This window comes from Protopterus annectens, chromosome 7.part0 (assembly GCF_019279795.1).
Source record: "Protopterus annectens isolate FY-2018-M chromosome 7.part0, PAN1.0, whole genome shotgun sequence".
NCBI classification, from domain to species: domain Eukaryota; kingdom Metazoa; phylum Chordata; order Ceratodontiformes; family Protopteridae; genus Protopterus; species Protopterus annectens.
Window position 1 is genome coordinate 968,408,036 of NC_056739.1, and position 23,422 is coordinate 968,431,457.

Genomic DNA, 23,422 nt, shown 5'->3' on the forward strand with positions numbered 1-23,422 from the left:
TAGAAGCCTTGACCCCTTTTGGACCCTGAGAAATGGTTTCTGGGTCTGCAGAAGGGTTTTTGAAAAGGAATTTATCAAGAGTCAGGGACTCTGTAGTATCTGTCCGGCTTAACAGGAGCTGGAGGTAAAGAGTCAGGGGTCAGACTAGACTCCGAGAACACATCTACAATGTCCAATACAGGTGGAATAGCTAGAGGCCTGTGTTGAGGTAGTAAAAGGAAGTCTCTGAGCCTTTTCTTAGATTCTGAAAAATCTTGGCTCTCCCAGTGGAAGTGCTCCCCCTCATGGTATGCAAGGTTTCCCCAAAAGAGTAGTCCTCAGGAGGAGAAGCTGAAGGAATTGATTCTTCAGCATCAGAATCCTCATGGGGGGAAGAGAACATTCCTGATCAGAAGAGGAATCAGAGGAAATGGAAACCTGATCTGAAGATTCATAGTCTGTCTCTTGCCTAGGCCTCTTATCAGGAGGGGGATGGGAACCCCTGATCAAGGTAATTAAGTCTTCGGCCATTTTGAGCATCTGTTTTTTGGGCATGGAGGCCTGTCCTTGTGACTGGAGGACTTGTTTCTTTGCCTTTAAAGGTGTCTTAGTCTTTGAAGTCGGTTTAATATATAATTGTTTAGGTCTGAATACACCCTCAGAAGCCGATGTCTGCTCTGCAGCTCCGGACCCATCTGAGTTAATAGTCTCCGAGACTCCAATACCTTGAGTTTCCTGTGGCCTGGCCGACTCCATGTGGGAGTCGGCAGCGGCCTGCAACTCTAAAGTAGCGGGCGTCAGGGGCTGCAAAAGCACCTCACTGAGAACCGGTGAACCGGCTACTTGCTTAGGAGAAGCTTTGTTGTCGGTTTTGGACCTCGGTTGCCTGTCCTTTTCTTTTTCTTTGCATTTTTTGTGAACTCCGTTAGTCGGATGGCTATCCGACGACATTGTATAATTAAATCTTCGCCCAAAATAGCTTAATGCAAAATCGTACCGATGCTTAACAGTACGTTGGTAAATTTAACACAAAACCGACAACTAGCAACGTCGTGGTCTGGGCCTAGGCAAGGAATACAGTAAGAATGAAAGCCCTTATGAGATATTTGCTTCCCACAAGAAATACAATTATGAAGTTTTTCTGACATTGGTCTGGAGCAAGAAAAAAGTTTCCCCAATAGGGTACTTAGCTTTTAATGACGATTTCGGATCTGAAACTCGAACACGAAAATCTCAGGAGTCGGCCGACCGGCACTTGCGAACTGCTTCTGCTTCGGGCACCGCGCGGCAAGAAAGACTAAATAAAATGGTGTCGGCTGCATCTTTTATACGACTGAAGACCTGACATCAGGGAAGAGGCGACAGCAACTGACGCAGGACCCAAGACTTTGGAATTCAGGCCAGCAGGATAATCCAAATGTAATAACTGCAACAGTGAAACACGAAGAATATCAACTAAGACTGAATGTCAAGACGTAAAATGGATGTTACTTTTACAAGCTACAGGTGTTAAGGGGTTAAATGTGTTCATCTACCTTAAACCTATTTTAAAGCCATGTGATTTGCAGCATTAATTGCTTCTACTATTTAAATTGTAACTGCTATTTTTATGTAGATCTGAAGTACTCTTATGTATGAAATCGCTAATCTTTTATTTTATTTTATGTATTGAATTGGTGCATTTTATTGGATTTATTAAATTTTCTTGCACTACTGCAGTTTGGTTCACTTTGACACAATTTATTTTAATCAGCTCTGAGCACAATTGATTTAGTTTTTCCTCTAGATTACTGGAAGCCATGTCTTGTACCAAAGCTGAAGCTTGAACTGCTTTTTGCTGAACTGCTGCGAGATTCTTCAGTTTTTTTTTTTCTCATCATTTCCAGTTGATTTTTTTTTTTCAGGTTCTCTGTGTTTCTTTTTTACTGGCATATACGCAGTGGACTTACCAGTCATAACTTAAATTTCTAAAAGTGACAGAATCCCTGGCATTGTCTTTCAGTTTTTTTTTTTAAATGCGAGACAGCTGAAGAACTGAAATTAAGCTGTTGATCAGTGTGCAGCCAGCCTTGAAATCATCTGTTTGATACAGGTTGTCCTTTCTTCTTACCTCAACAAGAAATGAACTGGTCAGAAGCTCTGAAAGATTTTTTTCTGCCATGATAGTATCAGAGTTGTCCAAGGACATTGAAGGTACGAAGCATCCATTCTCCTTCATTTGTAGGTTCTGGAAAGATGACAGGGAGGTAGATAGCTTGGCTTAAGGTAATCTCTGATACCACTCAGAGCATAAATGAAGGCTTCGTTCTTAAAGAAATCCTATCTTTCTGGAAAATGCGATAAGATTAACCCACCAAGACAGCTTGTAACTCAGATACTCTCTTCTTGCAGAGGTCAGGGCAAGTATCAAGCTTTCCATGTTAAGAACCATAAGGCAGCCTGATAAGCTAGTTTAAATGGAGCAAGCTTAAGTTTTTTTTTTTTAAACACAAGATTAAGATACTAGGGGGGGTCCCAATGGTTTCCTAGGATGCGTCTTAGGCAACATTTATTTCAAAATCATTTTCACATTAGGATACATTGAAAGAGGTGGATCTATGGGCAGACATGATAAAATGCCTGACAAGTGAACCTTGACCAAGGACTAAGACAGTCCATAGGATAGCAACTCACACAAACACTAACAGTATCCCTGAATGTGTGCTTGCCAACTAGAAAACCCTTTCCATTTGCTAATATATGATTTTCTAATAGCAGTCCTTCTCAACTTCCTTACTACCTGCTGCATGTCCCTAAAACTAAAAGGTATAAAATTATTTTATTCAGTCAATCAGTTGTAGTTGTTTGGGGTTGGGAAGTATCAAACACCATTGTCTTGTAAGAGTAAAACCAGTCTGTGAGGAAGCTTGTATCAAATGTCCCTGGCTATTTCAAAAAGAAGGGAGAACCACCGTTGCCTCAGCCAGGAAAAAACACTACAATGGTATTTGGAGTGCCTTTACAAATCTTTAGAATGGCTCTGAATATTAGCTGAAATGGTGGAAAGGCACATGGAAACATTCCTGTCCAAGGAAAACAGAATGCATCTGTTTTCCAGGCTTGCTTGCCAGGAGTCCTGGAGCAGAATGTTGCCAGTTGTTTGTTGTGAATGGAGGTGAATAGATCTGCCCAAGGTGTTCCCCATAGCTGGCTAAAATCCTAGAACAGGGTATGATCTGGGACTACTTGTTTATGTACATCACTGTGGTACTGTCTGTAATCGCTTGAAGATGTCCTGTGATTCAGATGACAGAGTTGAATGCATTTATAAGTGCTTATATCTATTTTTAAGTCTATATGTATGCATTTTGTCTTTTTGTTCAAAACCTTGCATTTTACCCCCAAAGAGACAGTTCTAGTATTTGGTCCTGCTGTTACAAACTGCACTGTTACAAACTGCACTGGAGGTTGAAGGGAGAATGGGAAACATGGACTTAGATAAAACTGGTCTTTCCACTAAATCAATTCCCTTTTTACAAATTCCAAATCTGGAATTTGAAATATTAGGGATTGTTGGTGTTGGGACCAAACAGATTTTAGGTACCACTGAATCTTTCTCATGTAGAGTCTGGGTAGAGCAATTTGTAGATAGTCAATCAGATTTGTTGGAGTGTCCTGGTTTCTGGAAAGTTCCCCCTTCTTGGAGCCTTCTTGCCATTGTTTTTTGAAAATCTGATTGTCAGAAGTTCATAGGTAGGTACTAGGCTATCGGCCCTGGGGCCTATACAAGCCCAGCCAAAAAGGTACCCTGGCTTTTGCCACCCAAGAAAATTATTTTCCTGTGCCAATATCGAGCAGAGCCACAGAGGTGATCCCCGGAGTGTATTTTCTATTTCCCATCCAATCAAGATTTTTCTTGAAGAGTGCTAATGAGGAGCTTTGTTTGATATAAATAGGCAGTTTATTCCAGAATATGGGAAGTAACTGGGACATGAATCTATCCCTCCGGCATGTTCCGTTTACTGTGGTGACAAGGTTTAGGTCTCTAGAGCGTGTAGCTAAGATTATGGAGTTTGCTTATTTTGTTATTTTAAAAGGATCTTGAGTCAGGGATGAAACCATTAAAAGGCGTGGACAAGGAGGGCTGAAAAATATGAGGCCGGTAGTTGCTTCTTTGGAAACTGCATCAGCCTGGTCCTAAGCACACTTAAAAGAACATTTGGTTACTTAAGAGTAGAAGTGGTAAGATTATTCGGCGAAGGCATGCCCTCATATGAAGGAAAAGTGTCAAAAATGGTATTTACATTCTCAAAAGAAGCAAGCAAAAGTGTTAATTAATATAGATGCCTGACGAGTAGCAGAGGAATACACTTTTTCTCAAATATATCAAAAGCTTTCCCATCCTAGTTAGATGGGTAGGGAATAACATTTACTAAAGGTTTAGCTGCAGAAAGATTTGCCAAGGAAATCACTGCACTGTCAGATTTGGGACTGGAAATTAAGAATTTGTAAGACTGAGGAGTATTATACAATCTGCCTTTTTAGGGGCTGCAGGCTGGCTGTCATGCATGTTGCAGACTGTAGTAAAAGCATCCTCCAAGTCTGCAGTAGGTTAAGAAAATTCCAGATGTAATGGGTTATAGTATTTTCTCAAAGAAACTGGAATGTCATTATGTTCCCAATGAAACAACTTTTCATTCTAGAAATGGTTTCAGAAAAAGAAAATTCTTCCTAGGGACGGTCACAATAAATACTCTCCTTAGGATCAAAATCAGTTTCCTGAGGAGAAAAAAAAAAAGAACTTATGTACTCACCATAATGTTCCATGTTTGTTGTCCATCTCACCTTCATTCTTTGCTGGTTGGGTTCGGAACAGAGCATCGGTTCCAACACGGCCTTTACTAAAACATGAGAGCTTCCACTGGCTCGACGCTATAGCCTATCTCATCATGCTTAGGGAAGAATGCCCAGATCTTGTTTGCAATTACTAAACATTAGTAAGAAAAATATGCACATATATACACCGATACACCCATAACATGTGCCATATAGGACTAAGGAAGAAAATCAGAGAACATGAGTTCTAAATCCAATAAAGACCTCTCGATCCTCCAGGAGTGAAGGTTGGGGGAAGGAGGGTGGGATGCAAGAATGAAGGCAAGATGGACAACAAACATGGAACGTTATGGTCAGTACAGAACTTCTTTATGTTTTGTCCTATCTCACCTTCACTCTTTGCTGGTTGGGACAGCATCCCTAGTACCTTCTTTCTTGGGTGGATCAAGGGAACAAACTCTTCAGAAAGTACAGTTGTGTACACTTACCATAAACGTAGATGTTCGAGTGTATTCACTGTTGCAGTCATTACATTTGGGTAATCTGCTGGCAGATTGCCCTCAGCCAGCCTGAATTCCAAAGTCTTGGGTGCTGCGTTGGTTGCTGTCTCTTCTTCCATGACGTCAGGTCATCAGGGGGTATAAAACAGGCAGCCAACGCCATTTTCTTTAGTCTTTCTTGCCGCACGGTGCCCGAAGCAGAAGCACTTCGCAAGTGCCGGTCGGCTGACTCGTGAAATTTTCGAATTCGAGTTTCAGAACCGAAGTCTTCACTAAAGCTAAGTACCCCATTGGGGAAACTTTTTCTTGCTCCATACCGATATCAGTAAAAGTTAATGCTTGCATTACTTGTGGGAAGCAAATACCTCATAAGGATTTCCATTTGTACTGCATTCCTTGCCTAGGTCCTGATCATAACGTGCCTAGATGTCATTTTTGTGCTAGATTTAACCAACGCGCTATTAAGCGTCGGTATATCTTTGCTTCAAAATATTTTGGAAACAGATTTAACTATCCTGAAATGTCATTGGATGTTCACAAAAAACACAAAGAAAATGACAGAGACAGACCGTCGAGGTCCAAAACAGACGATGAAGCTTCTCCTCAGCCAGTCGCCGGTTCGCCGGTACTCAGTGAGGCGCTTGACTGCAACAGTGAAACACGAAGAACATCAGTGGATCCAAAGGAAGCCCTGTTCCAGGAGGCCATATCTACTTTGTAATGAGTGATAAAGGTATGAGGTTTAACCCATGTCGCTGCAGCACAAATTGAATCCATAGGTAACCTAGCCTAAAAAGCAGTCAAGTTTGCAATAGCTCTTGTCGAGTGACCCTTAATTTTACCAGGCAGCTGTCTACTTTGAGAAGTGAATGAATAGGAAATAGTATCCGTAAGCCATTTTGACAGAGGGACCTTTGACATTGGAGCACCCTTCTGTTTATCTGAGAAGGATACAAATAATTGATCAGATTTCCTAAATTCCTTTGTTCTGTGTAGGTAAAAATGCCTGTGCATTTCCAATTGATGAAGTTTATATTCTGCCCTGCTGACATAGTTCAGAAAGAAAACAGGTAAGCCAATGTATTGATTCAAGTTATTCTCAGAACACACTTTGGGGAAAAAAGTATGGATTAGTTCTAAGGGAGACTCTTATATTTATGGAAAACTATGTAGGGAGGGCATATGGATAATGCTTGAAGTTCTTACACCCTCCTAGCTGATGTGATAGCCAACAAAAATGTTGTCTTCCAAGTTAGAAACTTTAGATGACAAGAGGAAGCTGGTTCATAAGGTGGAAGAATTAAAGTGGATAATACTAGGTTGAGGTCACAGGGAAATGTTGGTTCCTTGACTGGAGGCCTTAGCAAAAAGCTACCTCTCAGAAAAGCCTTGCACAGTCTGTGAGACATTATTTTTGATCCCATATCTCCCATGTGATGGTTGGATATGATGGCTAGTTGAACTCTAATGGTAGCTGCTGCTGCCCCTTCATTAAAAAGTTCTACTAAGAAGTCTAAGATGGATGTTACTAGGGCTGTAAAAGGATCAACATTATTGACGGAAGCTCAATAAGAAAATCTTTTCCACTTGCTAGCATAAAGTTTCCTAGTTGTGGTCTTATGGGATGAAACCTGGACATGTTTCACATCAGGGAATGTGTGTGGGAGCCTGGCTAAAAACTGCAAGTGGAGCAGCCAAGCTGTCAATTTGAGGGTTTGGATCGAAGGGTGGAGCATTCCCGATGGATGCATTAGGAGGTCTGGTACTGGGTCCAGAATCCATGGCTCTTGTTGTAGATGTGGCCAAAGGAAAGGGAACCAAATTTGATGAGGCCAGTACAGGGCTATTAGTGTTATCCTGCTTCTCAACAAAAGAGCTTTCTGGAGTACTTTGGGGATTAACGGGAATGGAGGAAAGGCATAAAGAAGACACGGGGGGTCAATCGTGTACAAGTGCATCCCTTGGTGACTCCCTCGGAAGGGGGATCAGGGCAAAATAGCTGCTGCGTTTGGCATTCATGGACGTGGCAAAAAGGTCGCAGCAAGGCTGGCCCCACTTGCAAAAGATCTGTTCTGCCATTTCCTGTTTTAGAGACCACTCGTGAGGCATTAGGATAGCTCTACTTAGCTTGTCTGGTATTATGCTGGATCTCCCGGGGATATGCATTGCTATCAGAAAGTGTTGGGAAGAGACTGCCCACTGCCATACTCTCTGAGCCTCTTGACACAGGGGGTAAGATCTGGTCTCTGCCTTGTTTGTTTATATACCACACGACCGACATATTGTCTGTCTGAATTGCAATTGTTCCTAGTGGAAGGGAGTTCTGGAACGTCTGCAATACCAAGAGCACCGCTCTCATCTCTAGGACATAGATATGCAAGTGTTATTCGCATTTCTGCCAAGTACTTTGGACTGTCTTTCCCAGATAATGCCCCCCCCACCCTAACTGGGAAGGGTCCATGGTCACTGTAGCTACTGGTTGTGGGAGATTGAATGGTCAGCCTACAAATACCTGGGTGGATTGAAGCCATCAACTGAAGTCCCTCTTGCAGGAGTTTGGGATGATGATCTTGTGGGATACGGGCATCTTTTGCACGGACCACTGGAGTACACTCGTGTGTAGATATGCAAGAGGTACCAGAGTAATCTCTGCCACCATGGTACCCAGAAACTTCAGTACGACCTTTGCCTGTACTTTCCTTTTTGCAAGCAGATTTGACACTTGATGATGCAGTGTTTGTAGTCTGTCTGAAGGAAGTTTTGCTACCATGCCTTTTGTATTTAAGTCTGCACTGATTAATGTAATAAGTTGTGATGGCAACAAGGCAGATTTTTTGAAGATTATGGTGATAACCAGCTGTGAACACAGGTGAATAGTGGTGCCTCTGGCTTTGATTAGTAGATACTCAGTGGTGGCAGTTAGGAGCCAGACGTCCAGATATGGAAACACTCGGAATCCCAGACATCTCAATTGAGCCGTGACCACTGCCATGCATTTGCTGAACACTCTGGGGGCTGTAGTGAGACCAAAGAGCAAGGCTTGAAACCGATGGTGACTGGCCCCCAGCTAAAAGCATAGGTAATTCCTGAATCGCCTGTCCATTTTTATATGGTAGTACACATCCTGGAGATCTACTGAACACATTCAATTGTCTTTTCCCAAAAAGGGAAGCATTAACTGCAGTGTCACCATCCAGAACTTTGATTTCTTTACAGACTTGTTCAGTCTGCTGAGATCCAAAATGGGCCTCCAGTCCCCGGTCTTCTTTGGAACTAAAAAGAACCTTGAGTAAGTTCCGGATCCAATTTAGTCTGCGGGAACGTCTTGGATGACTTTTTCTTAGCAACCTTTGCATTTCTAGGGTTGCCTGATCCCAGACCCCTTCTGGCTGGGTGGAATGTCTGGGATCAATCTTTTTTTTACTGGAGGGGAAGAGAAGGGAATGTTGCAGCCTCTGGATATTATTGTCTGTACCAGTTTGTCTTGTGTAATATTCAACCAGGCATTTTGGTACAGAGACAATCGACCCGACTGCCTCCAGAGGTGGACAGATGGGCCTCCTTTCAGGAGCACTGGAGGGGCTGACCAGAGAATGTATCTGTGTCCCCCTGGTTTGGCGGATCCCTTCTGCCATGAGGTCTGCATCTTCCATTGTTTTCCTCTCTGCCCTAGGGGAAGATTCACTATGTGCGTCTGGGAAAACTCTTTGGGACTTCCAGAACCACATCTTTACTCCCTTCTGGTCTTTGGGGTAAAGGTCTGGTGAGGAGGGGAAAAACGTACTTCTATGGCAGAAAGAGTCTTACCCTCCTGCTTGCACCTGGGCAGTTTCTTTAACCTTTGGGCCGAACAAAGACAAGGCATCAAAAGGGGCGTTGACAAAGGAAGACTTGAAGGGTTCTGCAAACTCACGCAGGCGCATCCAGGAATGCCTCCTTAGGGAAATTCCTGTACCCACCGCCCTACTCACTCCATCGGCCGCATAAGATATAAGCCACATGGAGGAGTTAACTACAGAGTTTACAGTAGCAAGATGAGTGGTCACCTTGTCTGAAACCCCAGCAGCTGTAGAACCTTGGAGGGTATCACCTAACTCCTTCAGGCGATCCCTCTGCAGTCTAGTGATTTGAGTCAAGTAGTTCAGTGATCCGATTGTAAAGGCTGCTGATGAGAACATACGCTTTCCATATCTGTCCATCATGCAAGATTCTTTATTCGGTGGATAGACAGATGTGGAAGTCTCATACAATTCCTTTTTGGTGGCAGCCGCCACAAACACAGCATCTACTGGGACACTTTTGGACAAAAATTCCTTGTCAGAGGGGGCAGTAATGAACTTGTTGGGCCTCCTTGGAACCGGTTCCACAGATTCTGCAGAGCCCCATGCCTTTTGAGTGACTACATTAAGGAGCTGGTTGAAAGGCGGGGTCACCCAAGAGGTGGAGAGGCGAGACCCGAAAGCCTCCAGGTACACAGACTCATCCTTAGAAGGGCTGATGGGTTTCCAGACACCTCTCTGTTTAAGGATCTCTAGGATGTCTGCAAATGAGACATCCTCACAGGGTGACAGTGGGGACCCTTCTGAATCATCTTGGTCCATGTCTCAAGTGACAGACTCCTCAGGGGAGTCTAGATGTTTCCTCTTACATGTTCTCTTCTGGGGGACCTCATCAGAGGAATACCCTGGAGAGGTTTTGGAAGAGATGGTTTCGCCCACTGGGGCATCCTGGGACTTTGGGTCTCTACACCTAGGGGGAGGGATGGTAGAGAGACACACTCTGGCACTTTTGGGGAAGAGAGCTTGGATCCGAGAGTGGAGGTGACTGGGGTGACAGCACACTCTTCATTACCTTGAAGGCATCACAATCCCATTCTGTGGCAGTCCCTAGCTCTGAAGAACCAGAAGACTGCCCCCAAGCCAAGGCCGTAGGCTCCGAGGCCGATGTAGGTGTCGAGCTGACCCACACCGATGCCCTGAGAGGTAGATTCGGATCAGAGAGCTGTCTGACTAGACTGTCCTCTCCAGACCTGATGGGGGAGGGTCAGCCCCTAAACTCCTCGCCCGAGGATGGCACAGAAGTTGAAGCAGAAATTGGGACTGAAGATCCTGGAGTAGGTCTCGGTCTCAAGGTTTCCACTACTATCAAATCCAAGCCCTCTGGTTCTGAAGCCACAACTTGGGTCGGAGGAGGAATTGTCACAGGGCTGGTGATGGTTGTCAGAGCCAACTCCATTCTGGGAGTACTTAAGAGAATCTTGGCCAGTGCCGGTGCCCATAGCAGTCTCTTAACCACCCACTCCACGTCGTTGGGACAGGCTCCTGGAAGACCAAGAGGATGGAGCCAAGGACCTGGTTGACTGTAAAATGGGTGATTGTAGTACTGACAAGACCGGTTCTGACTACGACGCTCTATCAGTTTCAACAGGATCAGTGGAGCCGAAGAGACGGATGTCTTAGGCCTGAAAGTCTTCGGGTCCATGTTCGATTCTTTTGCCTGCTGGTTCAGATGCTGGCACCGAGAAGAAACTCTTTTTGAAGATTTGTCTGATATTGGTGATTTAGAGGAAGAACTCTGTTTTCCTTCAATAGCCTCAGAAAAAGGAACTTTGAGCAGACCCCTCACAATGAGTTTATACTTTCTTTCCTGTAAAATTCTACAACTAAACCCATGACAAACAGCACAGGATTCCTGTAGGTGGACAGCACCCAAACAGTAAACGTAGCTGGTGTGTCCATCCATTAAAGACATTTTCTGTGTACATTGGTCACACTTCTTGAAGCCAGAAGGCTTTGGTTCTTTACCATCCTTAGACAGGACTGTCAATTTTTTAAACTACGAACACCCAAATTCTACTAACAGTTTTAACTATAACCAGATCAACTTTACTAAAGCAGAGTCTTTTTTTTTTTAAATAACTAGCAACCAAAGGGAACACGCATCACAACAGTAGAAAGGGGAAACGAGAGGAGAAGTCTCTAACAAACGACAATCTCCTCTGGTAAGAGAAGTCTCTAACTTAAATGACAACTCCCAACAAGTGGACTAGATGAGAAAGGTGAAGGGAAGCCCTCTAACTGAAACAGGCTGATTCAAGGAGTCCTCTAACTTAAACAAACTCCTTGTCAAAATCAGAGGAAAAAATTACAACGATAAAATCCAAACAAACCCTGTGATAGAAAGGGAGTTTGGACACGAGATAGGGTAATAGAATGGCCTAACGAGAGATGACTGCCAGTAACACACAAAGCACAGCAAAAATGAGCAAATTTGACAACTGTAAGTAAAGTAACACTAAATATTCTCAACAGTAGCAAAAAGGAACAAGAATTACTAGTCAAAAAGTACAGTTTTGTACCTACCATAAATGTAGATGTCTGATAGGAATGCATCTGCAGTCCTTACAAATGGGTTGTCCTGTCATCAGGCAGCCCTTCGGTCGGCCGGATTCAAAAGTCTGGGTCTGGCCTCGGCTGGTGTCGCACTTCACCCGACGTCATAGCTGCAGTTATTCGGGTATAAAGGCATCAGCCGACGCCATTTTCCTCAGTGTTTCTTGCCCCAGATGCCAGGTGCCCTCTTGGAAGGCTAAATTTGGATAAATGCCAATGATTCCAAATAGTAGAGAGCAACACAAACAAAAATAAGCATGTATGTACATATATACAAACAAATACACCATAATAGATCCCCCCCAAGCTAGCTGAAGGCTGGCAAATACCCTAGGAGTACCTCAGAGGGGAAGGTGGGTGGGTAATCCTGACTGCAGATGCATTTATCGACATCTACATTTATGGTAGGTACAAAAAGTACAGTTTTGTACCTACCATAAATGTAGATGTCCGAACTGGATAGCATCTGCAGTCATAACAAGTGGGTTGTCCTGTCGTCAGGCAGCCCTGCAGTCGGCCGGATTCCAAAGTCCGGGTCCGCTTCGCTGATGTCGCACTCCACCCGACGTCATCTCTGTTGGTCTTCGGGTATAAAAGCATCAGCCGACGCCATTTTCCTCAGTGTTTCTTGCCCCAGATGCCAGTAGCCCTCTTGCAGGGTAAAATTTGGATAGATGCCAATGTTTCCAAATAGATAGAGGTAAACACAACAATAAGCATATATGTACATGTATACAAACAAATACACCATAAAAGACTCCCCCCCAAGAGCTAGCTATTAGGAGGGTAAACACCCTAGGAGTACCACAGAGGGAAGGAGGGAGGTAATCCTGACTGCAGATGCTATCCAGTTCGGACATCTACATTTATGGTAGGTACAAAACTGTACTATGTCCTTCATGGATGCATCTGCAGTCATAACAAGTGGGTAGAATACCATAGCCAACTAGGGAGGAGGATAAAGGTAGATTATGGTGTGTTTAGGATCCCTTGCAGTACAGCAGTGGCAAACCCTGCTCGGGATCTGGAATAAAGAGGCAAATTATAATGCTTGGCAAATGTATGCACGGAGGTCCAAGTAGCCGCCTCAATAATGTCTTTGGTTGCCACTCCTCGTAAGAAGGCTGTGGTAGTGGCTGTTGCCCTTGTAGAGTGAGGTCTTATGTTCTGTGGAATTGGTTTTCCATGGAAGGAGTAACAGTATCGTATGCAATTTCCTATCCATTTGGAGATTGTCTGTTTGGAAATAGCTTTTCCTTCCCTTCCTGTTGCATAGGCTACAAAAGTTGGTCAGTCTTTCTGCTATTTTTTGTTCTGTCCAAGTAGTAGCGTAGCTGTCTATGTACATCCAAGGTATGCAGTATTCTTTCCCCTCTGTTTTGTGGGTTGGGAAAGAAGGTAGGTAGGTGGATTGCCTGGTTTAAAGATACTCTGGATACCACCTTAGGCATAAATGTAGGATTAGTCCGCAAGGACACTCTATCTTGGTGGAAGATTAGGAAGGGTTGCACTGCCATTAAGGCCTGTAGTTCTGAAACCCTCCTTGCTGAAGTAATTGCCAGTAGGAAAGCAGTTTTCCATGACAGGTGTTGTAGGTCTGCTGTTGCTGCTGGTTCGAAGGGTGCTAGTGTCAACTTTTCTAGCACAAAGTTTAAGTCCCAAGCTGGTAATGGTGGTTTCCTTGGAGGTTTTACATTCTTGATTCCTCTGAGGAACTGCCTGAGCAATGGATGCGAAAAAACAGGTGGATCAAAGCTGTATTCTGCTGAAATAGCTGATGCATGTATCTTGATGGAGGAGTAGGACAGGCCTGAATGAAGAAGTTCGGCCAGATACTCCAGAATGTTAGGCATATCTATGTTTGACATCTTTTCCTCTTTCGGTACTCCAAATGACAAACCTTTTCCATTTTCCAGCATAGTTCTTTCTTGTTGAAGGTCTGCGTGCTTCAAGAATAATGTCTTTAACTCTTTGGGAAAGTTCTGGATTAGCTGCTGCTATGTGATGTTCCATGCAGTCAGTTGCAGCGTTTTTAGGTTTGGATGTATGATGCTGTAGTTGTTCTGAGTTAACATCAAAGGCATCAGGGGTATTGGCCACATGTTGTTCCAAGACATGCTCTTCAGTAGTGGGTACCAGTGTTGTCTTGGCCAGTTTGGGGCTATCAGGATTATCCTTGGGCGTTCTTCCTTGATTTTTAGTAGTACCTTGTGTATCAAGGGAAGAGGTGGGAATGCATATGCTGTTAGGCCTTTCCAGTTGAAGGAGAGTGAGTCCACTTTCCATGCTAGTGGGTGGAATGTCCTTGTGCAGAATTTTTTGAGCTGGTGATTGAGAGGTGATGCGAATAGGTCTATCTGTGGCATTCCCCATTTCTTTGAGATGGTCTTGAAGATGTCCGGGTGCAGCTTCCATTCGTGGGCATCCGAAGTGGTTCTGCTTAGTATGTCTGCTAGAGTATTGTCTTTCCCGGTACAAATATTGCCTGTAACTGAATGTTGTAGCTGAGAGCCAGAGTCCACAGCTCCAAGGTCATTCTGCATAGGGGGTATGAATGAGTGCCTCCCTGTTTGTTGATGTACCACATGACTGTGGTGTTGTCTGTCCTTATCATCAACTGGCCCTCTTTGAGGAATGGTTTGAACTTTTGGATTGCCAGTTTTACTGCCAGCATTTCTTTTAGATTGATGTGCAGGTGAAGTTGATCCTGTGTCCACAATCCTTGCACGCATTTGTCCAGCATGTGGGCCCCCATCCTAGGTCTGAAGCGCCTGTTGTGATGGTCTGGCTTGGTTGACCTCTGCGGAAGGGCAGGCCTGGGTTTGACTGGCATGCCTGAGCCCACCATAGGAACTCCTGTTTTAAGCATGGAATTAGTGGGATTTCTGTTTCTAGACCGTGTCTGTGTTGGGACCATAAATTCTTTAGGTACCACTGTAGTTTCCTCATATGTAGTCTGGCAAATGGGACCAAGATTATGCATGATGCCATGAAGCCCAAGGCCTGTAGAAATTTTCTTGCTGTTAACTTGTTCAGTTTTGTTAGTGCCAAGAAGTAAAGAGGAAGTTCTTTTGTTTTTCTGTAGTCAGGAATGCCATTTGTTGTACTGTGTCCAATTCGCCCAAGAATGTCCTTGTTTGGGATGGTATCAGCCTTGACTTTTGTAAATTGACTGTGTATCCCAGTCCTTGTAGCAAGTAAATGACCCTTTGTAAATCTGTTGTCAGCTTGCTTTTGTTGTCCCTTGTAGCAGGCAGTCGTCCAGGTATGGGTAAATTTGTATTCCCTGTAGTCTGCAATGGGCGATTACTGATGCCAGGCATTTTGTGAATACTCTGGGCGCAGTAGATAAGCCAAAGGGCAATGCTGAGAATTGATAGTGCTCTGATCCTGCAAGAAATCTGAGGTATCTTCTGCAGATTGGTCGAATGGGGACGTGCAGGTATGCCTCCTTGAGATCTAGAGTTACCAGCCAAGACTCCTTGCCCAGCATGGGAAGAAGTTGCTGTAGGGTCAGCATTTTGAATTTTGGGACAATGATGTATGTATCTAAGGTGGACAGATCGAGAATTGGTCTCCAACTTTTTTCCTTTCTTGGAACTAGGAATAGTCTGGAGTAGAACCCCTTTCCTTGTTCTGCTGTTGGCACTCTTTCCACAGCTCTCATGTTTGCTAACTCCATTATCTGGCGTAGAGCCTCTGTTTTTTGATTTGGAGGTAGATTTGGCATTCCTCTTTGACTGGTAAAGTGTGGAAGTGAAACCGGTAACCTTGATCTATGGTTTGTAAAATCCACTTGTCTTTTGTTATGTAGTGCCAGTTCTTTGAAAATAAGGTTAACTTTCCGCCTAGAGGGGCTGCTATTTGTTCCCTGGTAGGTGGATTTAGGATTAAGTCACTGTGGTTGTGCTGATGTAGTGGCAGTGGCTGTGTCTGTGCCTCTGCTGCTACCTTGCCAATGTCGCCTCTGTAGGCACCTCCTCTGGATTGGTTTCTGCCTCTGGAACGTCTATTTCTGCCCCTTTGAAATTTTGTGGAGTCAGGAAAGGACCAATTTTTGGCAGGCCAGTTCCTGCTAAACCTTGGGGTTGAACCTGCAAGAAATCTTTAACAGTTTGAACAGATTTTGCCTTTTCTTCCATTTTCTTCATAACCTGCTGGGCAGGTGTACCAAACAAACTTGTCTTGTCCATAGGAGCATCTAGCAACTTAGCTTTAACATGATCCGTAAAGCTTGTTCCTTTAGCCATGCATGCCTTCTTATCACTGTGCCTGTCATGGCTGATCTAAATGAAGCCTCCAGTGCATCATAGCCACATTTTAAGGAATGGTTGCTAACCTGTTGTATGTTATTTACCATCTCTAATACATATTTCTTATCAAGAGATTCATCAGTAGTTAGTTTTTAGTTAACTGATCAAGCATAAACTCTTGGTATTGTATCATGTGAAACTGACAGTTTAAAGCTCTAGCTGAGAGAGTAGCTGAAGTGTAGACCTTTTACCCCATCTGTCTAGTGACCTTGCTTCCCTTTCAGAAGGAATAGGGTTTTTAGCTGTGGTCGCGCTACTGCCTTGGGACCCTGGGATATAGTTTCTGGGTCTGCAAGTGGGGCCTTGTAAAGGTGGTGATGAGTATCTGGTACCCTGTAAAATCTGTCTGGTTTGGCAGGGGCTGGGGTAAAGAGTCTGGAGCGGAGCAAACATCATTGAAAGCATCATCCACCACAGAGAGAACAGGAGGTATAGCTAAGGGCCTGTGCTGTGGGAGGTGCAGAAAGGTCCTAAGTCTTTTCTGGAGTCTGAAAAATCCTGTTGCTGCCATTGGAACTGTTCTCGCATGGCATGCAAGGTTTCCCCAAAGGAGAATTCTTCTGGTGGGGAAGCAACTGGAATGGATTCTTCAGCATCAGAATCTTCAAAATTGGAGAAGGGAGCCTCAGGCTGGTCAGTTATGTCTGATTCATCAGCAGAATCATCAGAAGACACTGGCTCAGGGGGCTCTGTCCTAGGTCTCTTCTCTGGGGGCTGAGAGGCCCTGTCTGGGTGAGATTGAGATCCTCTAATTAAAGAAATTAAATCTTCTGCCAAAGAAAGCATTTGAGAACTAGAAGAGGGCCTGGATGAGGGGGTTTTAACAGGCACTGATTTAGTAGTCTTGGCTGCTTTAGCCCTGGCAAAGGCCTTAATGGACATGGCTGCTGGAGGCCTAGCAGCACCACGTGCTGGGGTAGAGACATCCAAGGGGATGGTGTCTGATAAATCAACCACCGTAGTGGGTAAAATTTCTGAGGTCGATTCAAGAATTGTAGCAGGGGCCTCAGTTGTAAGAATAGGTTCAGCTGTACTTTGAGCAGTTTTCTCGGTTTCGGCCGAAACCGAGACACTCGCGGTTTGCTTTGCCGTGGTTTCGGCCGAAACCGCGGACCGCGAGTGTCGGTCTTTATCTTTGCGTTTTTTGGAAGATTGGGTAGTCGGAGGATCCGACGGCATAATGTACGCAAAATCAGTACCGAAAAACTGTTCTGCAAACTCCGACCGACGCCTAAGCGTTCGTCGGTTGAAAGAGGCACAGGCCGAACAGGCTGCTACGTCGTGGGCTGGGCCTAAACAAGGCAGACAGTAAGAGTGGAAATCTTTATGAGGTATTTGTTTCCCACAGGTTAAACAATTGTTAACTTTTTCTGACATCGGCTGAGGCAAGAAAGAGTCCCCAACGGGGTACTTAGCTTTAGAAGTCTTGAGTAGTATTCGGTAGAAGTAATCTCTGGATCCGACCGACCGGCACTTGCGAACAGCTTCTGCTTCGGCGCCACGCTGCAAGAAAGACTGGGGAAAATGGCGTCGGCTGATGCTTTTATACCCGAAGACCAACAGAGATGACGTCGGGTGGAGTGCGACATCAGCCGAAGCCGGACCCGGACTTTGGAATCCGGCCGACTGCAGGGCTGCCTGACGACAGGACAACCCACTTGTTATGACTGCAGATGCATCCATGAAGGACATCTGTACTATGTCCTTCAAGGATGCATCTGCAGTCCTTACAAATGGGTAGAATACCATAGCTAAACAAGGGGAGGAGGAAAGAGTAGAGATTATGGTGTAGCTAGGATCCCTTGCAAAACAGCAGTGGCAAAACCTGCTCGGGATCTAGAGTATAAAGGTAAATTGTAATGCTTGGCAAATGTATGCACGGAGGTCCAAGTAGCAGCCTCTATAATGTCCTTGGTAGCCACTCCTCGTAAGAAAGCTGTGGTAGTGGCTGTAGCCCTTGTGGAGTGAGGCCTGATGTTCTCTGGAATTTTCTTTCCGTGGTAGGAGTAACAAAATCTAATGCAATTTCCTATCCATTTGGAGATTGTCTGTTTTGAAATTGGTTTTCCTTCCTTTCCTGTGGCATATGCTACCAGAAGCTGGTCAGTTTTTCTATTGGACTTAGTCCTGTCCAGGTAGTAGCGTAACTGTCTGTGTACATCCAAGGTATGCAAAGTCTTTCTCCCTGTTCTGTGGGTTTGGGAAGAATGTAGGTAGGTGGATAGCCTGATTTAATGACACTCTGGATACCACCTTAGGCATAAATGTAGGATTTGTTCTCATGGACACTCTATCTTGATGGAAGATCAGGAAGGGTTGCACTGCCATTAATGCCTGTAGTTCAGAGACCCTTCTTGCTGAAGTTATTGCCAGCAGGAAAGCAGTCTTCCAGGATAAGTATTGTAATTCTACTGTTGCTGCTGGCTCGAAAGGAGGAAGTGTCAATTTTTCTAGCACAAAGTTCAAGTCCCATGCTGGCAATGGTGGTTTCCTGGGAGGTTTTACATTTTTAATTCCTCTCAGAAACTGTCTGAGCAGGGGATGAGAGAAGACAGGAGGATCCAAGCTGTATTGTGCTGAAATAGCTGATGCATGTATCTTGATTGAAGAATAGGACAGGCCTGTGTGGAAGAGCTCTGCCAAGTACTCCAGGATGTTGGCCATGTTTACCAGAGTCACATCTTCTCCCTTTGCAGTACTCCAAATGAGATATCGTTTCCATTTTGCTGCATAATTCTTTCTTGTTGAAGGTCTGTGAGCCTCCAGGATTATGTCTTTAACCCTTTGGGATAAGTTTGGGTTAATTGCTGTTATGTAATGTTCCAGGCAGTTAGCTGCAGAGTTTTCAGGTTTGGATGCAGGATGTTGTAGTTGTTCTGTGTTAACAGTAATGGGATCAGGGGTAGTGTCCATATTTGTTCCCGGGACATGCTCCTCAGCAGTGGATACCAATGTTGTCTTGGCCAGTCTGGGGCTATCAGAATGATCCTCGGACGTTCCTCTTTGATCTTGAGAAGCACCTTGTGCATCAAAGGAAGTGGTGGAAGTGCGTATGCTGTCAGGTTTTTCCAACTGAAAGATAGGGAGTCCACCTTCCAAGCAAGTGGGTGGTACGTCCTTGTGCAGAATTTCTTTAACTGGTGATTGAATGGGGATGCAAACAAGTCTATTTGTGGTAATCCCCATTCCCTTGTGATGGCTTTGAAGATGTCCGGATGAAGCATCCATTTGTGGGCATCTGTGGTTGTTCTGCTTAATATGTCTGCTAGAATGTTTTCTTTTCCCGGTACAAAAATTGCTTGTAACTGAATGTTGTAGCTCAGGGCCACATCCCATAGGTCCAGTGCCAGCCGGCATAGAGGATATGAATGGGTGCCTCCCTGTTTGTTGATGTACCACATAACTGTGGTGTTGTCTGTCCTTATCAACTGACCTTCTTGGAGAAATGGTCTGAATGACTGGATTGCCAATTTTACTGCCAGCATTTCCTTTAGATTTATATGTAGGTGCAGCTGTCTTGAGTCCATAAGCCTTGTATGCACTTGCCCTGCATGTGTGCTCCCCAACCGAGGTCTGAGGCATCTGTCGTGATGGTTTGGCTTGGTTGGCTGTTGCAGAAGGGCAATCCTGTGTTTGATTGACAGGCCTGAGCCCACCATAGGAACTCTTGTTTCAGGCATGGGATTATTGGGATTTTGTTTTCTAGGCTGTGCTTGTGTTGGGACCACAAATTCCTTAGGTACCACTGTAGCTTTCTCTTATGCAGTCTGGCATGAGGGACCAGAATTATGCAGGATGCCATGAAGCCTAGAGCTTGCAGTATTTTTCTTGCAGTTAGGTGGTTCTGCTTTGTTAATGCCAAGAAGTAGAGAGGTAGTTGCTCTTTCTTTTCTGCAGTTAGGAATGCCATTTGTTTTGATGTGTCCAGCTCTGCACCCAGAAAGGTTATTCTTTGGGATGGAATCAGCCTTGACTTTTTTTATATTGACTGTATATCCCAAGGCTTGCAGCAGGTAAATGACTCTTTGTAAGTCTTCTGCTAGCTTGCTTTTGTTGTCCGCTTGTATCAGGCAGTCGTCCAGGTAGGGATAAATTTGGATTCCCTGAAGTCTGCAATGAGCAATTACTGATGCCAGGCATTTCGTGAACACTCTGGGCGCAGTAGATAAGCCAAAGGGCAATGCTGAAAATTGATAATGCTCTGATCCTGCAAGAAATCTGAGGTATCTTCTGCAAATTGGTCTTATTGGGACGTGCAGGTATGCCTCCTTGAGATCTAGAGTTACCAGCCAAGACTCCTTGCCCAGCATGGGAAGAAGCTGCTGTAGGGTCAGCATTTTGAATTTTGGAACAATAAGGAATGTGTTTAAAGCGGACAGGTCTAGAATGGGTCTCCATTTGTTTTCTTTTCTTGGTACCAGGAAGAGTCTGGAGTAAAATCCTTTCCTTGCTCCATAGATGGTACCTTTTCCACAGCTCTCATTCTTAATAGCTGAGATATTTGTTTTAGAGCTTCTGTCCTTTGAGTAGGTGGTAGGTTTGGCATTCCTCTCTTCCCTGGTAGAGTATGGAAATGGAACCTGTAACCTTGGTCTATAGTTTGCAAAATCCATTTTTCCTTGTGATGCAATGCCAGTTTTTTGAGAATAAGGTTAGTTTTCCGCCTAAGGGTGCTTCTAGTTGTTCCCTGGTAGGCGGTGCCACTGTCAAGTCACTGTGATTGAGTTGTTGTAGTGGTGGTGGCTGCGTCTGTGCCTCGCTGGTTGTTACCTTGCCATTGGCGTCCCCTGTAGGCACCCCTGGATTGGTTTCTGCCTCTTGAACGCCTATTCCTGCCTCTCTGAGCCTTAGAGGAGTCCGGAAAGGACCAATTCTTGGAGGGCCAGTTCCTGCTAAACCTTGGAGGTTGAACCTGTAAGAAATCTTTCACTGTTTGTACAGATTTTGCCTTCTCTTCCATCTTTTTTAGCACTTGCTGAGCAGGGGAACCAAATAAATTGACCTTGTCCATGGGCGCATCCAAAAGCTTTGATTTGACATGGTCTGGTAATGCCTGTTCTTTCAACCATGCATGTCTCCTGATAACTGTGCCAGTCATGGCTGATCTAAAGGAAGCCTCCAGTGCATCATAGCCACATTTTAAAGAATGGTTACTAACCTGCTGTATGTTATGTACCATTTCCTGAACATATTTTCTATCTAGAGATTCTTCAGAGGAAAGCTTTTTAGTTAACTGGTCAAGCCTAAACTCTTGATATTGAATCATATGAAATTGGCAGTTCAAAGCCCTAGCTGACAAGGTAGCAGAAGTGTAAACTTTTTTACCCCATCTCTCTAAGGACCTGGATTCCCTTTCAGAGGGAAGGGGGTTTTTAGTAGAAGTAGCAGCTACAGCTTTAGGGCCCTGGGCGATGGTCTCTGGATCTGCAAACGGAGCCTTGTATAAATGGTGATGAGTGTCCGGGACCCTGTAGAACCTATCGGGCTTAGCAGGAGCCGGAGGTAATGAATCAGGAGCAGTGCAAGCATCATTAAAAGCGTCATCTACAACAGAAAAAACTGGAGGTATAGCTAAAGGCCTATGTTGTGGCAAATGTAGAAAGGTTCTAAGCCTTTTTCTGGAGTCTGAGAAATCTTGGCCTTGCCACTGAAAATGTTCCCTCATAGCATGCAAGGTTTCCCCAAAGGAAAATTCCTCAGGAGGAGAGGCTGAAGGAATGGACTCTTCAGCATCAGAGTCTTCGTAAGGAGAATAAGAAGCCTCAGGAAGGTCTGTATGTTCTGATTCATCAGAGGAACCATCAGTGGATACTGGTTCAGGGGGCTCTGCTCTAGGTCTCTTTTCTGGAGGTGGGAGAGAGGACCTGTCTGCATGAGGCTGGGATCCACGAATTAAAGAAATTAAATCCTCAGCCAAAGATAGCATATGAGAGCTAGTGCTGGGCCTGTGTGAGGGGGGTTTGGCAGGCACAGATTTTGAAGCTTTGGCTGCTTTGGCCCTGGCAAAGGCCTTAATAGACATGGCTGCAGGAGGCCTAGCAGCTCCACATGCAGGGGTTGAAATATCCAGGGGAATTGTGTCAGATAATTCCTGAGAAACCGCAATAGAAGGCTGGATTTCAGAAGGAGATTCTACCAGGTTAGAGGAGGCCTTGGTATAAGGCATGGTTTCGGCTGGAGAAACTGCTTGCTCGGTTTCGGCCGAAACCGAGACACTCGCGGTTTGCTTAATCGCGGTTTCGGCCGAGACCGCGGACCGCGAGTGTCGGTCCTTTTCTTTTCATTTTTTTTGAAATTTGCGTTGTCGGAGGATCCGACGGCATAATGTAGGCAAAATCAGAGCCAAAAATTTGTTCAGCAAACTCCGACCGACGTCTAAGCGTCCGTCGAAGAGCAGGCTAGACAAGCTGCTACGTCATGGTCTGGGCCTAAGCAATGTATACAGTAGGAGTGGAAATCTTTATGAGGTATTTGTTTCCCACAAGACAAACAGTTATTCACTTTCTCTGACATCGGCTGAGGCAAGAAAGAGTCCCCAACGGGGTACTTAGCTTTTTAGAAGTCTTCGAAGTAGTATTCGGTAGTAGTAATCTCTGGATCTGACCGACCGGCACTTGCGAACAGCTTCTGCTTGGCCACGCGGCAAGAAAGACTGAGGAAAATGGCATCGGCTGATGCCTTTATACCCGAATAACTGCAGCTATGACGTCGGGTGAAGTGCGATACCAGCCGAGGCCAGACCCAGACTTTGGAATCCGGCCGACCGAAGGGCTGCCTGACGACAGGACAACCCATTTGTAAGGACTGCAGATGCATCCTTGAAGGACATCAAAGAAATGTTTCTACTTAGCCTGGAGCTTAGTAAGAAGCAACCCAATCTAGTTCAGAAGTTGTTCCCTCACACTCATCTCCCTGTTCATCACACTAGGAATCTTCACAAAATAAAGAATTCCTTCTTCTCTTACCACTAAATCTAGAATGAGAAGACTTAAGAGCCTGAACTAAGCCCTGAGCTAAGCTCAGTAAATCTTCTCTAAGGTAGCACAGGCAAGAGAAGAAAAATATTTAACCATCTGTGGCTTTGTGACACAAATATCCACAGAAGCAAACGGACTGCCATCAGGAACGGACTGCCATCAGGAACATCATCACAGAGAACAAGCATCCCAGTCCAACTAGGCAGAGAAGCATTCCCTGCTCCTTCCTCTGAGACTGATGTTTTCCTGCCCACCAAGAATACTCCTATAGGAGCACACGGTCCATGCTGATTAAAGGGGCTACACCAGGGGAAACCAAGGAAAATGAGTGGTTTGAGCCATCAGAAATGGCTACTGCTGAATCACTCATCTGTGGCTGAGGACAAGCAGCAGCTAATGGGGCAAAGGCTAACTAGAATTATTAGTCTTTTTTTGGGCAAAGGAAA

General features: G+C 44.7%; 1 protein-coding gene across 1 annotated transcript in view; it reads right to left on the bottom strand.

Moving 5' to 3' along the window:
- Window positions 1–23,422, bottom strand: part of LOC122806809 (tropomodulin-3-like) — a 792,984-nt gene that overhangs the window by 312,264 nt on the left and 457,298 nt on the right. The window lies entirely within an intron of this gene.